Raw genomic sequence first — 13,339 nt, 5'->3', positions numbered from 1 at the left:
TGAGCACCATCTGCTCTGAGCTCCATTTTGCTCAGAGCTCCATCTTGCTCTGAGACCATAGGCTTGGAGCTCCATCACACTCTGAGCAACATCTGCTCCAAGCTTCATATTAATTGGAGCTCCATCTCACCTGGAGCTCCATCTGCTCTGAGCTCCATCAAGCTTGGAGCTCATCTTGCTTTGAGCACCATCTGCTCTACGTATGTTTATAGCAGCACTATTCTCAATGGTAAAGACTTGGAACCAACCCATATGCCCATCAATGATAAGACTGGAAAAAGAAAATGTACTACATATACATCATGGAATACTACACAGCCATAAAAAGGTATGAGATCAGGTCCTCTGCAGGGACAGGGATGAAGCGGGAAGCCATTATCCTCAGCAAGCTAACACAGGAACAGAAAACCAAACACTGCATGTTCTCACTCATAAGTGGGGGCTGAACAATGAGAACACATTTTAATACTATTATGCCCTCTGAAAATGGTCTCTGTTTCTCTTAACAAAGGATATTTATACTTTGTAATTTTTTTCTCTCTAAAGGATTGTGGCTTCTGTCTGTGCCAGTCTAGGGTACAGGTTGACTACCTCACTTTGAAATGACCCACCCCATGTCCACACATGGTTGGTCCCTCCTGTAAACTGTTTGTTCACAGACTGTTAACACCTGTGGGTCATTTGACGGGAGATGACCTCACACAGCAATGCACCAGGCAAATCACCAACTGAAAGGATCACTGAAACAACATGTGTTTGCTTATTTCGAAGAATGAACAGGAGTCAGTTGAAGGTGATTAAGTCAGCAACATCTTAAGGTGATAAGATGTCAGTAACATCTTAGATGACCAAGAATAATCCTGTGGGCCCCAAGAACATATGACAATATGGACTACGCCAGCAAAAATCTCACCCATCAGACAAGAGCAAATGACGCTGTGGCTCAAATGTTAAATGTCCTCTCTTGATGTGTGAAAGCACATGACCAGCAGGAGGCAAAAACATCAGGGAGACAAAGGCTTTGTTGCATATCTGTGGACTTCAGTCTCCAGTGAGACACTCAGAGCCTACATCTCCTCTGTTACCACTGCTGTTTTTATTGCACAGAACATTTCCATCTATGTTTCATTGTACAAGAAACGTTTTGACAAACATACATCTGATAAAAGGCTGTTTTCAAAATGTCTAAGCAACTAACACTACTTACTAGCAAAAACACAAAAGAGAAACTAATAACCAAACAAAACCTGAATAGACATTTCTACAAAAAAGACATAACATTGAAAACAAGTTTTAAAACTTGAATAACATCACAAACCATGAGAAAGATATAAATCAATACAACACACATATCATCTCACTATAATTCAAATGGATGTTATCAAACTGATAAAATATATTAAAAGAGACACAAATGCTGGTGGAAATTTCCAGAGAAGAACTCGTTTGGTAAGAATGTTAATTAGTATACAGTCGGGCATGGTGGCTCTCGCCTGTAATCCCAGCACTTTGGGAGGCCGAGGCCGGCAGATCACGAGGTCAGGAGATCGAGACCATCCTGGCTAACACGGTGAAACCCCGTCTCTACGAAAAATACAGAAAATTAGCCGGACATGGTGGTGGTGCCTGTAATCCCAGCTACTCAGGAGGCTGAGGCAGGAGAATAGCATGAACCCAGGAAGCAGAGCTTGCATAGAGCTGAGATCGTGCCACTGCACTCCAGCCTGGGCAACAGAGCGAGACTCTGTCCAAAAAAAAAAAGAATGTTAATTAGTATACATACTACAGAAACCAGTTGGAGGTTCCTCCAAAAATTAAACCTACAACTACCACTTCATCTAACAATTCTACTACTAAGTATACTTTCAGTGCAAAAGAAATCAGTTTATGCAAGAGGTATCAGCCATCCTATGTGGACTGCAGCACTATTCACAATCGCCAAGATAAGGAATAAACTTACCTGCCCATCCACAGATGTGAAGGGATAAAGTAACTGTGGGGGACGCACACAAACAGAATAGTCTTCAGCCAGAAAATCAAAATGAAATTTCATCATTTGGAGCCATACTGTTGAACCCGGAGGACAGCATGGTAAATGACCTAAGCCAGGTAGAGAAAGAAAAACATTGCCACATCTCACTCATGTAGAACCCAGAATAAAATGCTTTATTGCAATAGATCTAGAGAGCACAACAGTGGTTTCCAGAGATTGGAGGGAAGCAGGGGCATGGGCAGGGATCAGAAATAGGTACAAAATTACACTTAGATGAGAGGAATGAATTGTTCATCTCTGTTCCACAGCACAGTGACCAGAGGTTAACAAAACATCACACCTTTTTCACAAAATCTGGAAAAGAAGATTCCAGATGTTTTCACCATAAAGAAATTAACAACTGTTTGTGATAACAGAGACTTTAAATATCCTGATTTTAACATTCCTCTGTGTCTGCATTAACCAAAATGCCCCACTCTAACTCTCCCCATTGTATACCTTTACTATATGGCCAACCTTTTAAAAAATATGCAAATATGCAATGCTAAAATTCATGCAGACCACAAAACACCCTGAATTTCTAAAGCAATCCTGAGAAGTCCAAACTACATTGGTTGTGTCACACTTCCCGATTTTAAATTTCATTGAAAAGCTAGGGATCCCATTTCACACAGAGCAGTGGAACAGATTAGAGGACCCAGACATAAACCCACACCCCTAACACCATCTGATCTTCAAAAAAATCCACAAAAGTAAGCTTTGGAGAAAGGACTCCCTCCACTCAATAGATGGTGCCAGGATAAACTGCTAGCCAGTTGCAGAAGAAAAACAGTGGGCCCGTGTCTCACCCTGTACAGAAATCAACTCAAGATGAATGAAAGATGTAAACGCAAGACCTCAAACTATGAAAAGCCTGCAAGAGAACTTGGAAATACCCTTCTTGACAGAGGATTTGGCAGAGCATGGCTATGCCTAAGTCCCCAAAAGCAAGTGCAACTAAAACAATTATTCACAAGTGGGGCCTAATATACAAAAGAGCTGCTGCACAGCAGAAGAAATTACCAACACAGTAAACAGACAGCCTACACAATGGGAGAAAATGTTCCCACATACGCATCTGATGAAGTCTAATATCCAGGATCTACCTCAAATACATTAAGCAAATAAATCAGAAAAACAAAAACTCAATGAAGAAAGGGTAAGGGGCATGAAAATATGCATCTCAAAAGAAGGTTTACAGCAACCAACAGACAAGACAACATTTCTTTACCTCAGGAATCATCAGAGAAATGCAAAGCAAAAGGCCCATGAGATAGTATTTCACACATTCTGATGAATGACAACTATGACACAGACCACAAGAATGAACACCAGCAAGGCAGAGGAGGAGGGATGCTTGTCTGCTGTTGGTGGAAATGCAAACTAGTTCAGACGCCATGGAAAGCAATGTGGGAATTTCTCAAATAACTTTCTCGACATCACTAAACCTCACAAAAAAAGTCCATGAAAACCACACTAAGATTCTGTCTCATTCCACTCAGAATGAGTGCTACCAAAAACAAAACACAAATTTTTGAAGGTGACATCCAGTGTAGACTTACAGAAAGGTAACTCTTAAACAGTATTGGTGGGTATGTAAATTAGTATACACACTATGAAAAACAGCTAGAGGTTTCTGAAAAAATTCACAGTACAACTATCATGTCAGCTAACAGCCCCACCACTGGTTCCACATTTAAAACAGTTGAAGTCCCTAGGTTGAAGAGAGCTATTTGCCTTCCCATAGGTACTAAAGCACTCTTAACTGTGGCCAACGTAGAGAACCAACCTACCTGTTCAAACACAGCTGCAGGGATGAGGAAACTGCTGTACAGATACACCACGGAATATGTTTCAGCCATAAACCTTTGGGAAATCCTGCCATCTGCAGCCACGTGAAGAAACCTGAAGAACACGAGGTCCGAAGAATAAGCCTGGTAGAGAAAGTCCCATGCCACGTGATCTCAGGTATGTAGACTGAAAAAAGCTTTATCTTCTACAAGTATAAAGTTCAATAGGGCTTACCAGAGGCTGCTGGGGAAGTGAAGGTGGTCTCAGAAGGAATCAGTGATGGGGTACAAAGTTACTCTCAGATGAGAGTGACCAATTCTGGTCTTCTATTCCACAGCAGGGTGACTAGCCTTAACACAAGTGTATCATATGTTTCAAAGTAGCTAGAAGGAAAGATTCTGAATGTTGTTACCACTCAAAAATATAACTATATGAGAGGAAGAGATGCTAAATAACCTGATTTTATCATTACTCAACATATACATGTATCAAAATCTTCCTTGTACCTTCTAATTGTATACATTTAGTATATGACAAATAGTGTTTTAAGAAATATAAAGAAACAATGCCAAAATTTATGTGGAAATGTGAAACACCCTGAATTTTCAAAGCTATTCTGAAAAATACAAACCATATGGGATGCATCACATTCCCTGAGTTCTAATTAAATGAAAATCCATAGTTAACAAACCCATATGTTACTGACATAACACAGAGAAACACAGACCAGTGAGCAAAATGAATGTGCTCAATAATAAACAAAAATTTATATGGAATGAACACATTTTTCAAAACACCACCAAAATGACACAACGGGGAAGATTTCCAAAACTAGATATCCATATGCAAAAGAATAATACAGGACTCTTATGGTACTAGATACACAATAATCAACTCAAAATGATTGAAGATTATACACAAAACTTGCAACCATAAAGCTCCTATAAAGACAACCTTGGGTGTGCGTATATTTAGGACAACTTGGATGTATGCTCAGGGTTCGCAAAAAGTAAACAAAAATACAAGGGAAAAAAATTATTGACAATGAACTGCTTTGGTAGTGATTTTGTTTTTTCTTGATTAGTAACCAACAGCACAGCCACCAAGAAATTACACACATGTGGGACCACGTCAAGCTGAAGCATTTGTGCCCAACAAAGGAAACAATAAACAAAATAAAAACGCACACTAAAAATTACAAGTTTGGGATAAGGGATTATTTTTGAAAAGGTACAAGCCAGTCATACTACCAGCTGGCAAAAAAATAACAAAACAACAGCACAATTGCCAGACAAAAACTGGGCAAATAACTGGATTAGATAATTTTCCAAAGAAGACAGGAAATTGACACAATGTCTACAAAAACGTGGTTAACATTACTACTCATGAGAAAAATGCAGATCAAAACCACACTCAGGTCTTATCTCACTCCAATAGAATGAACATTACAAAAAGATCAAAATATTTAAAAAGACAATTCCTGGTATGAATTTCCAGAAAGGGGAACTGTTTGTGGAAACATAAATTAGTATTAACACTATAAAAATAGTTAGAGGTCTTGCAAAGAATAGGAAAAAAACAAATGCCATATCATCTAGCAGTCCCATTACTGGGTATAAACTCAACCTACCTGTTCATCCACAGATAAAGAGATCAAGAAACTCTCATAAACAAACACCAGGAAATATTCTTCAGCCATCAAAATAATGAAACAGTGTCATTTAGAGCAACACAGATGAACCTGGAAACCATTATGTTAAATGTAATGAGCTAGGCCTAGAAAGACAAACACGGCATGATACCACTCATGTGAAATCTTAAGATGTTTATCTTAATGAAGTAGAAAGCACAATATTGCTTACTAGAGTTTGGGAGATAGAGGGGGAATGGGGAAGGATTGATTATGGAAACGAAGTTATCTTAACATTAAAGGAATAAATCTGAGGTTCTCCTCCTCAGCCTGGTGACTGGAGTTAACAATATCATATTTTTCTAGAGCAAGAAGGGAGAATTTTGAATGTTCTCCCCACAAAAAAAAAAAAAAAAAAAAAAAATGCCTGGATGAGCAAATAGAGATCCTAAGTACCCTGATTTGATCATTACCCAATCTATATGTATGAAAGTGTACCTCTAATTATGGACCTTTATGTTGTGAAAAAAAGTTAACAGAAATAAATATGTATTGCTAAAAATCACAGGGAACCACAAAAGCAATGAATATCTAAAGGAATCCTAAGAAATACAAAGTGAAGACCCACAATCCTCAATACCGAATTACGCTGCCAAGTTGTAGTTATACAGCTGATATATGATACTTGCATAAACTATGGACAAAAACAGGGAGGACAAGAACATGATCAACACAAATATGGACACAATCAACTGACTTTGATAAAGAACACTGCAATGTGGAAGGCAGAGAATGAATACCTTTGAGAAAAATGATATCCAGATGCAGAAGCGAGAAATAGGACTTATTTTACACGATGTATGAAAATGAACACCCCCTCTCCCAAATTGAAGGCAAAACAAAAGACCATAAACCACAAAATGTTTTTAACTAAAACACAGGATGAGCATATATTTTGGGTCACTTGAATCTCTGCTCACCTTTGCAAAGAGGAAAATAAACACCCTGGAAGAAAAACCTCATTGACAATTAAATGCTTTGTCACTGATACATATTTTCTTATATGGGTGACAAAAACTATATGCATGAAATGCAAAAATAAATATATGGGTCTACGTCAACATGAAAAGTTTCTGCACATCAAAGAAAACTACTTTCCAAATTAAAAAGCATCCTATAGATTAGGCAAAAATTTCAGGCAATCACGTAATTCACGAGGAGTTGTCATCTAACATGTACACAAAAAACACTACAAAGTAGCAAAACATCCAATCTAATATTTTGCAAAGAACATGGACAATTCTGCACAGCCATAAAATCGAACAACAAATAAGAGATAAGGTCCTAAAAATAAACTATTCATTAGAAAACTGTAATTCAAAACCACACACAGATAACCTCACACTTATTGAATATTTCTAGATTTTTTTTTAAAAAATAGGAGGGGCTGGGAACGGTGTCTCATGCCTGTAATCTCTGCACTTTGCGAGGCCGAGGCAGGTAGATCATCTGAGGTCAGGAGTTTGAGACCAGCGTGACCAATATCGTGAAACCCCATCTCTACTAAAAATACAAAAATTAGCTGGGCATGGTGGCCAGCGCCTGTAGTCCCAGCTACTCAGGAGGCTGAGACAGGAGACTTGCTTAAAACCAGGCAGAGGTTGCAGTCGGCCGAGATGGCGCCACTGCACTCCAGCCTGGAAGACAGAGCAAGACTCCGTCTCAAAACAAAAACAAAAACAAAAGAAACCCCAAACCAAAAATAATAGGAATGCGGGTGTGGTGTTGGAGAAAGGGAAACTCATACACTGTAGGTGGAAATGAAAAATTAAGATACACACCATGGAAAACAGCTAAATAGCTGGAGACTCCTCAAAGAACTGAAACTACAGATGTCCCTTGCTCTAGCGAGGTCTGTTTTTAAAGGTGCTGAGGCATCAAAAATAATCCTAGACTCCAGCTCAGAGGCCCCTGGGGCTCGGAGGGACCTAGGTCCCGCGTTTCACCGCCAGCTCTGGGCCAGGGCGCTCCTATACGCTGGATGCGGGTCGGACACTGGCATAGCCTTCCCGGCCGGCCGGGGTGCGGACGCTGCAGTAGCCAGGACCCCACCACCGCCCCCACGCGGAGGACTCGGGCCCAGATGCCCACGAAGAAGTGAGGGCACGAAAACAGGGAGATGCAGGGAAGGAGCTGGGTGGGTTCCCGGTGGGGTCCACGCCCCCGCCACTTACCGCGGAGAGCTGCCTCCTACTCCACCATCACATGGAACCCACCACCGCTTCTCCGAAGCTCGCTCTGACCAAGGCGCTGCTGCTATAGGGGCCTCGCAGGAAGTGCAGCCTCAGCTTCCGTAGGGACCTGCATGCCGGCAGCGTCCCTCGTGCCAGGTTGAAGCTCCACCCCCTCTTAAAGGGACCGCAGCTCCGACTTGCAAGAAGCAGCTTTGGGTTGCGGCACAGACTGAGCCTCTGCCCAGCCCCAGGGGACGACGAAAGGCCCTCTCATCCTCCCCAGCTTTCGGGCCCTAGAAGTCGCAGGAGCGCTCCCTGTGACCCCCTCCCCGAGATCAGCTCCCTTTGCCTAGGGAGCGCCCGGGACCTGCCCCTGCCCTCCTCTGGACCTCAGCTTCACCATCCGCAAAGGAAGCAGCCTCGCTAGAGCTCTGGGGTCCCTCAAGCTCGGCGTCCCAGGATCCAGGGTGGGCTCCCCTGCTCCTCTGCAGAGGGGGTCCAGAGAACCACAGAAAGCTGGGGGCTGGAGGGACAGTCCGGAGGGCAGCAGGGCCTCCCCAGCCTCACTGTCCGCATCTGTCCTGTGGGAGCCCGGGGGCCTCGCTATGGCCCAGACACCCACAGCCTCACCAGGGCTGCCTGGGTCACCGGGCTCCCCAGGAGGCAGGCCGGGGCCCTGGGGTCCAGTGCTGCCCCCACCTCAACTCCATCCTGCGTCAGGGCCCGCGAGGGGCCCTGTGGACTGGACCCAGGCCTGCCCATTCCCAGAGAGAGGCTATTAATTATTGCCTCAATTTCAGAGCCTGTTATTGGTCTATTCAGAGATTCAACTTCTTCCTGGTTTAGTCTTGGGAAGGTGTATGTGTCAAGGAATTTATCCATTTCTTCTAGATTTTCTAGTTTATTTGCGTAGAGGTGTTTATAGTATTCTCTGATGGTAGTTGGTATTTCTGTGGGATCAGTGGTGATATACCCTTTATCATTTTTTATTGCATCTATTTGATTCTTCTCTGTTTTCTTCTTTATTAGTCTTGCTAGCAGTCTATCAATTTTGTTGACCTTTTCAAAAAACGAGCTCCTGGATTCATTGATTTTTTTAAGGGTTTTTTGTGTCTCTATTTCCTTCAGTTCTGCTCTGATCTTACTTATTTCTTGTCTTCTGCTTGCTTTTGAATGTGTTTGCTCTTGCTTTTCTAGTTCTTTTAATTGTGATGTTAGGGTATCAATTTTGGATCTTTCCTGCTTTCTCTTGTGGGCATTTAGTGCTATCAATTTCCCTCTACACACTGCTTTAAATGTGTCCCAGAGATTATGGTATGTTGTGTCTTTGTTCTCATTGGTTTCAAAGAACATCTTTATTTCTGTCTTCATTTCGTTATGTACCCAGTAGTCATTCAGGAGCCGATTGTTCAGTTTCCATGTAGTTGAGCGGTTCTGAGTGAGTTTCTTAATCCTCAGTTCTAATTTGATTGCACTGTGGTCTGAGAGACAGTTTGTTATAATTTCTGTTCTTTTACATTTGCTGAGGAGAGCTTTACTTCCAACTATGTGGTCAATTTTGGAATAAGTGCTGTGTGGTGCTAAGAAGAATGTATATTCTGTTCATTTTGGTGGAGAGTTCTGTAGATGTCTGTTAGGTCTGCTTGGTGCAGAGCTGAGTTCAATTCCTGGATATCCTTGTTAAGTTTCTGACTCATTGATCTGCCTAATGTTCACAGTGGGGTGTTAAAGACGCCCATTATTATTGTGTGGGAGTCTATATTTTGGTTGCAGTTGAGTTTATAGTCAAAGTAAAGAACACGTGAAGGGCATTCACATTTCCAGGAACAGAAGCATCCTGTCTGGTTTTTCAGAGGTGAAGGGAGCAGTCTGAAGGGGCCATGGCATACGTGTGTCTATAATCAAAGCTCACAGCCAAGGCCCTGGGGGAGGTTCAGGTGTGCCCCAGGGGGTGGGCCCCATCCAACACTGCACTGCCAGGGGCCTCATCTTTATTAAATTCTGGGCCTTTTCCTGGGCAATAGTTACACAAGTTGAGTTCAATGAACCCTATGTCCTGTGGCTGCCATCTATTTCAGGGTCGCAAAGGTAATGATCACCACCCCCTCCACCTTCTGCTGAGGGTCTGGGTGACCCCCTGGTGGTGTAACCCAGGCCCTCACCCCAAGGGGTCCTGAGTCTTGCTCACCACAGAGTCCTTCGTCTAGGGCTCCCTCACTTGTCCACATACCATCAAATGTTGTGTACTGAGAGGCGCTTGCGTAGAGCCCCTCCTTCCCCAGGCAGCACAGCCCTGCTTCTGCTGACACCATGGTCCAGGTGGTACACATTTTTCTGCCCGCAGGTCCCATGGAGGAGCAGCCTGAGGACAAAGCAGCACCCAGAGCTTGTTTTTTCAGAGAACCTGGCTCTGTCCTGTCTAGAAGCCCCACAGCTGTGGAAACCAGGACCTCCTGCTTTTCAGAGCCTAGATGTGCAGGATATAGATGCACCTCAGAGGTCCTGGGTGTGAGGTGGAAGGTTGGGGGACACTGGGCTTCCTGCCGCTGTGCTCCCATTGCCACATCTTCTACCTGGTGGGACAAGGCAGCTAGCAAAGGTGACAGATTCACCCAGACGCTGTGTCCTCCCACATCCTGACCTGGCACCTGAGCCACACTGCTGGTTCTGAAGTTCTCAGGAGCGTGTGTGTGCTGTGACCAGCAGACCTATGGCACGTGCCCTCTTCCTCCCTCTGTGGCATGGTGTCAATTCCTCTGATGGTGCCATGTGAGGTCTCGTCCTGATGGGTAGAACTTTCTATAAACCATCCCATGGCCCTGGGGAAAGGCAAGCTCATCCCTGCAGGTTTAGCTGTTTCTGTTAAATGCAACCCTGTTCTTCCCAGGGCATCAGGGCCTGGTGCAGTTGTCCCAGGCTGGCAGGCAGTCCCCTTGATGGTTGTGTGGAGGGCGCAGACTGGGCCTAGCTCATGACCCTGGCAAAGGGCAGGTGAGCCCTGGGACTGACCACCTGCACTTTCTGTTTGGTGGTGGGAGATGTGGGGCAATATTGCCTTCCCTTTAGAGATCATCTCCCAGCCTGCGCAGACCACTAGACCCCTAAAAATGTGACTTGTAGGCAGGGCCTGCCTGGCCCTCTGTGGTGCTTTTCTCTCCCCTCCAAGCACCTGTGACTCCCAGGCCTCCAGCCCTGCTGGCTTCCCCCATCTGAGCTCCTGATTCAGGGGGAGGACTGTATTGTGGCAGGCAGCATGCCAGTTTAAACAGTTCTGGGACAAAACTATAGGTATACATTATTTTATGTCCCAAGTAAATGAATCCAATTTCTGGATGCTTTTTTGACACAGAGGGAAGAAATGCATTGGTGAGATCCGTGCACCAGAGCTCAGGTCCGTGCTCAGGCTCTGGGAGCAGCTGTGCAGCTCTGGAGCTGTTGCAGGGCCCGGGGAAGGGGTGGGTGCTGTGTCTTTGCTCACTGTGTTAAAGGCTTTATTTGTTTCTTTGTTCAGTTTGTTCTTTGACCCCTGTTTAGCAATACTGAAAATCAAGCATTTCTAAGAGGCAGAGACCTTGATTTGGAGCAGGGGCAGGGCATTGGGTGGAAATGGAAAATAGGTTGATAGTGGGAATTTCATTCTCTGGAGCTCACGTGCAGACTCTTGATGGCCACGTCACAAGTTCACCTGATGACCTGAGTGGCCACTGTCCTTCTCCTGAGTGGTTTGCATGCTTGCCAGGCACATAAGCAGTGCATGCTCACATTCTTCAAGTGAAGGAACTAAGTAAGAAGGGTTTGCCAGCAGATTGTACACCTGAAGCTGCCAGTGTTTGGTCCACAGTAAAGCACATGTGGAGAGCTTTAAAAAATTGCCTTCAAATCTGGCAAGAAAATTACAGTAATAAATTATTACTGTAATACACATATTTATTTAGTTACAATTATATATATAAAATAATTTTGCAGAAGTTTCGCATCTACCAGCATTTATTATTTTTATTTTTTTGCATGATAAATTTCCAAGGAAGCTTAGTGATGGGGACTGTCTCTTTTAAAATTAAATTGTGTAAATAACTCCCAGAGCCATGCTGGTAAGAAACAAAGCAAAACAAAAAGAACTAGAAACTTGAAACAAACATAGGATTTCTGCTGGAAAAAGGATGCAAAGCAGGCCTGCCTGCTGCACTTCCCCAGAGCTAATCCTTGAGCCGAAAGAGCTTCCTGGTGAAGCCTCGCACTCTCTGTAACAGGGTGTGGGGGGACCGAGACATGTGGGCTCCAGATTTGACCATCTTTACCTAGTTATGGGATTTTAGTCATGTCTGTTAAATTCTTTGAGCTGCAGTTTTCACATATATAAAGTGAAAATATTTTTAAAATTTTTTTTTTTTTTTTGGATTGCAAAAATTTATTAAAATTGGAGACATTGTTTTAATCTTCTTGTGCCATGAGACTCCATCAGGCGGTCTACAAAGACCATTGGGAGGCTGAGGATCACTTGGGCCCAGAAGTTTGAGGCTGTAGTAAGCTTCAAAGGCCACTGCACTCCAGCTTGAGTGAGGCAAGACCCTTTCAAGCAGTAAGCTGCATGCTTGCTTGTTGTGGTCAATTAAAACCCCTAGTTTAGGATAACAGGTCTGCCTGTTTGAAGTTGTCTTACGGTGTATTGTCCCTTAATTTCAGGACTCAGAATTCATGCTTGAAGAAATGCAGGTTAGTTTAAACTTTAAAGGAAATTTTTAAGGTGGCCAAAGGTTTTGGTGGCATATACACCTTAATCTGTAGATGGGAGTGATTAGCTGTTTAAAAGTTAAAATGTGACTGAGAAGGAAATCTAGTAGGGCAAATTTTAAAATTTTAATTTGTATTATAACCTTGTGTAAAGATAAAATAGTACACTTGAAAGCATTTTAGCTGAAGTCAAACGTTCATGTGTGTGCATGCAATGGCTTCTTAATTATTTTAGGGCCTATCCTGGTTTTACTGGTACTGTTGCTAGCACTGCTACTTCTTCATATCTCTGAAGACTATGAAATACTTAGAACTGAAGCAACAAGAAGCACCTGTCAAAGGGTTCCATGGCCGATGACAGATTTGACACAACTAGATATAATAATATGTTAGATGGTGCCTAGAGCACTGCTGAGCAGAGACTTCATGCTGTTCAAAGTCGAAGGTGTCCCTAGAATTCTGAACTTGCTGAAGCCGCCCTCAGAACTGAAGTTGAGAAAAGTACATTTTCAATTAAGGAAAGTCTGAGAGAATGTGTTGCCATCACACCCAAAAAAAATAAATGCAAAAGAAAGCTGTTCAGGTTGAAGAGAAATGATAACAGTTGGAAACTCTAGTTCTCAGAAAAGATGAAAGTGTGCCAAAAATAGTAAACATGTGGAGGGGAAGTTACTGTTTTAACGACATCCTCCAGGAATTACAACATGTGCAGAAGAAAATCTATGACAACATGGCACAAAAGATGAGAGGAAGGAGGAGGGTAAGGTAAGGTTTTTATATTTTATATACAATGTTATGATATTTAATATACTTTAAGTATTTTTATTTTAATTTCTAAAGAACTCACTAAAAATAAATAAAACAGAGTCATAGTTAAAAAAAAAACACAAGATACAAAATCCATACTAAAAAAAAAAAAGA

General features: G+C 42.8%; 1 long non-coding RNA gene across 2 annotated transcripts; it reads right to left on the bottom strand.

Moving 5' to 3' along the window:
• Window positions 1-1,074: 1,074 nt before the first annotated feature.
• Window positions 1,075-7,859, bottom strand: LOC129463997 (uncharacterized). 2 transcript variants are annotated; one of them, XR_008651374.2, is made up of 5 exons: window positions 7,688-7,859; window positions 4,058-4,206; window positions 3,826-3,937; window positions 1,961-2,100; window positions 1,075-1,744 (listed from the first exon to the last, which is right to left on the bottom strand). It is a non-coding gene; the product is annotated as an uncharacterized lncRNA (long non-coding RNA). The 2 variants fall into 2 exon arrangements; XR_010115943.1 differs by having other exon boundaries at window positions 3,826-3,966; window positions 7,688-7,854.
• Between the last annotated feature and the right edge of the window lie 5,480 nt (window positions 7,860-13,339).

This window comes from Symphalangus syndactylus, chromosome 15 (assembly GCF_028878055.3).
Source record: "Symphalangus syndactylus isolate Jambi chromosome 15, NHGRI_mSymSyn1-v2.1_pri, whole genome shotgun sequence".
Lineage (NCBI taxonomy): Eukaryota > Metazoa > Chordata > Mammalia > Primates > Hylobatidae > Symphalangus > Symphalangus syndactylus.
The sequence above is the reverse complement of the archived record's forward strand: the minus strand, read 5'-3'. Positions and strand labels throughout refer to the sequence as shown.